A 4,401-nucleotide genomic window follows, 5' to 3' on the forward strand; every position below is an offset into this window, starting at 1 on the left:
AAAAACGCTATTCACCCCCCCTCTAGCGAACCAACCGATCCTAACAAGTATAAGGATGGATAAAACATTAAAGTCCAGGTCACGAGCAAAGCTACCAAAGCTTTCTCGGACTGAGCAGGAGACCGAGCCACCAAGGCCCTCCTCCTGGAATCAAGAGACCGAGCCACCAAGGCCCTCCTCTTGAAGAATCCTCAGAGCCACCAAGGCTCCCTGAGATCGAGCTACCAAAGCTCACGGTCCCGAGCCGAGCTACCAAAGCTCTCCCCGGCCATTCGCACCAAGCTCCCGGCCACTCAGGTTCTGAGCCACCAAGGCTCCCTGAGATCGAGCTACCAAAAGCTCACGGTCACGAGCTGAGCTACCAAAGCTCTCCCGGACCATCCGGCCATTCAGCTCCCGGCCACTTCTGAGCCACCAAGGCTCCCTGAAAATCGAGCTACCAAAGCTCACGGTCTCGAGCCGAGCTACCAAAGCTCTCCCGGACCTTCCCGGCCATTCGCACCAAGCTCCCGGCCAACCCGGTCCTGAGCCACCAAGGCTCCTCCTGGACCATCCCGGAGACAAGCCACAAAGGCTTCCTCCATTCTCACCCGAGCACCAAGCTCTACGGTCCTGAGTCACCTAGACTCCTCCTGGACCATCTCGGAGACAAGCCACAAAGGCTTCCTCCATTCTCACCCGAGCACCAAGCTCTACGGTCCTGAGTCACCTAGACTCCTCCTGGACCATCTCGGAGACAAGCCACAAAGGCTTCCTCCATTCTCACCCGAGCACCAAGCTCTACGGTCCTGAGTCACCTAGACTCCTCCTGGACCATCTCCGGAGAAAAGCCACAAAGGCTTCCTCCATTCTTTCACGAGCACCAAGCTCTTCGGTCCTGAGTCACAAAGGCTCCTTCTGGACCAATCCGGAGACGAGCTACCAAAGCTCTCTCCATTCGCCTACGAGCACTAAGCTCCCGACTATGAAAGGCTCCTCCAACTCCGGAATCCACTTATAGACCAATTCAAAGAAAACCAGGGATGGTGGTCGACCACGTGGTCGAAAACCAAGGATGTCGACCACATGGTCGACCACGAAGGGCTGGTCGACCACATGGTCACCACGAAGGGCTGGTCGACCACGTGGTCGACCACGAAGGGCTGGTCGACCATATGGTCGACCAGGAAAGGCTGGTCGACCATGTGGTCGACCAGGTTTACTCCCTTAATCCAAATCCAACTCCCGTTTCCTGGCAAGCTTCCCGTTTCCTGGCAAGCTTCTCTGTTCCCGGGCAGGCTTCTCTCTGCCGGCCAAGGTAAACTTCGCACATTCTCCCGGCCAGTGAAACCTTCTCCCGACTTCACTTCTCTCGGCTCAGGTAGCCTTCTCCCGGCTAAGGTCTCTTCTCCTCGGCAACCTTCTCTAGACCCGGGACAAAACATGATTCGTTCAATCATGACCAGACTAGGATAACCATCTCCCGGCCAAATCAGGATAAACTACTCCTGGCCTATGTCTCCGACAAAGTTAATCTCCTTGCCGGGCAAGATCTTCAGCTTAATCCTACCTCGGCCAAGGCAATATCCTTCCCGGGAAAGCTCCTATTTCTCCAGGATAATATTTTCCGAGCAGGATTCACTTCTTCTCCCGGACAAGCTTCCCGGCTTCACTTCTCCCGGTAAGTTTGATACTCTCCCGGCCAAGATACCATCTTCCCGGGCAGGAACAGCTTCTCCGGCCAAGATCTTCTCCAGACGTCCAACCTACTCTCTAGACTAAGCCTTCACTTCTCTTCTTCTCGGGTAAGATTACCTTTTTCCCGACCAAGAATATTCTTCCCGGGCAGAAACTTATTTCCCGGCACTAGAATGGTCGACGATGCTGGTCGACCCCGTGGTCGATCAAAGCATGCTGGTTGATCAGCTGATCGACCATAATGCCATGGTCGACCACGTGGTCGACCAAGAGATCATGGTCGACCATGTGGTCGACCATGCCAATGCATGCAAAATAAAAGGGAAAAAGCCTAATGAATGTTTTCCTTCTTTTACTTAATACCTTTTCTTTTCTTCTCTTTTACATGATTGATTAAGGCATCCTTATTCCTTCTTTTTCTTTAATGTTGTTTAATATTGTTAGTTAATTAAACCAATTAACGTTCATTACTATTTATCTATTCTTTAATATTGTTAGGTAATTAATCCAATTTATTTATTCATTAATATTGTTGTTAATATTGTTTTGCATTATGTATTTTATTTGACCCATGGTAGTCGACGATTACCAATGGGTTTTGGTTAGACCGGGTAAACTTCAACTTGACTCATCTAGCCCAATTAGTCCGGGTAAGACTAAACTTAAATCTTTTTTATTTAATCTGACATTACTTGTCAAACAACAAAACAGACTCAAGTCTGACCAGACTCAAATCTGACCGGGTCAGACTGCATCAACAATGTTTTGGCCAAAGACTTTCAGTAACAATCCTAACAAGCGGTCGTAGGGTATATGTCTCTTTTTACAAAGAGCGGTGAATCCTTTGTGGACTATTCAAACATCTTCGGACACTTTGACTTATACCCAATTATCTCGGGTCCACATTTCCTTGGAGATGTTTGCTTAAGATGTCAAAGTATAAGCCTCCATGACCAAGATGACTTGAATACTACAAGTCAAAGGAAACTCAAACTTAAGCTGCATTGAAGTCTCATGGCAGGTCACTCCAATAAACTAGTTACCTTTAACCGGCATCCACATTTAACTCTCAACATCCAATATCTCCAGCCAGTGAGAACAACTGCTTAGCAACCCAAGAAGTTTAAAATGTGCTAGTCTTAATAGAATCGATGGTGCTCACATTTATCAATTCATCAACTAGGGATAATTTTAATACATTCATAATTGCACATGTAGAGATGCTCATAAATTATGATCTAATCATAAATTCTCTCATGCTATGAATTGTATTACGGATATTCAGTAAATAAGTTTAAGATCCAATCAAACACATGAAAATATGCACTTAAATAGTAAATTTCTATTTATTAAATAAATAGTACAACCGTAAGATGATTGCCTTAGGACACCTCTCAAATTTAACACTTCATTCTGCCCGATGTTCTTAATCTGCTAAAACTTCATTGTCTAACCTTAGTTAGGATTTTGCCTTGCTTAACCTACAGTTAGGACTTTGCCTTGCCTAATCTCCAGTTAGGACTTTGCCTTACCTAACCTCCAATTAGGATTTTCCTGGTTATGCTACCTACATACTATCGGGATCGTCCCGGTGCGTTGCGCGTGTTTACATATTTTGTAAACGTGTGCAATGGAAATAAATTAATAATTAAATCTAATTATTACAACACACGCATGCAAATACAGTATACAACAGGTACATGACATTGCTAAAAATTTAAAATTTTATAGAATAATAAATATTCTATGTATACTTGGCGTATGATGTTGAGCGGGGTTGGCATTAATTGAGCGGCCCTTGTTGAAGTTTCACCTTTATTGGTGATCCACGCCAACATCTCATCTGGATGACTTCCAAAGTCATGAGTTGCATCACCATTTTTGGTACTAATCGATGATCGGCAACAGTCGATACAAGAGAAAAATTTATTTTTGAAAAACACGCAACAATGTTTGTCGTGATTATTTTTTTGGGCTTTCTAACTATCACCGACAATCATATTCCCGGTGTAATTTTTGATGGTCAACCTTTGACCGTCGATAAAGGGGCAAATAGCTTGAACATTTTCAACATTGATGGAATGATCTCTGGAAACTTCATAAGTTTTCGAAGAGATGGTTGATGATCGTAAGATGACCGTATTGATTGGCAATGGTCGGACAACCTATTCGATGACTAGAAATAATTTTCGATGACTGGATAGCAAATTCCAACGGTAAAACCCTAATATAATTCAACAACAACTCCGACATTGACTCGACAGCAGCTGCGACAATGACCCCTCTCCGGCATCAACTCCAGCAGCAACTTCTCTCTAGCAGTGACAGCTTCTCAAGTTGTCAATCTTGGAAAGTGAGCTCCGATGTTGCCTTCTTCCACACAGCCGAACAAAGGCGGTTACATTCTCCCTCTCAAGTGAACCACCAAGAACAAGGGCAACGACATCCAAGCCTCCTCCGATGGTCGATCGTTGTAGGAAAAAATCCGACGACATTCCAAAGGCGGTGATGGTCCAATCAATCGACGTTCTGGCAGCGGTGGTAGAACAGAGGAAGGGGAAGAGGGAGAGCATCACATGTTGGCGATCTGGATCTCCGTCCTATGTTCCGGATTCTATCCGCTCCGAAAAGCATAGAACCCCACAGGATAAAAAATTTTATCCCGCCAGGATCAATTGACAAAGTCTACAAAAGACTAAGTCAATCGATCCTTCAGGATCTCCG

This window comes from Curcuma longa, chromosome 19 (genome assembly GCF_044706935.1).
Source record: "Curcuma longa cultivar G26 ecotype Majalengka, Jawa Barat chromosome 19, ITB_CL_G26_1.1, whole genome shotgun sequence".
NCBI classification, from domain to species: Eukaryota; Viridiplantae; Streptophyta; class Magnoliopsida; order Zingiberales; family Zingiberaceae; genus Curcuma; species Curcuma longa.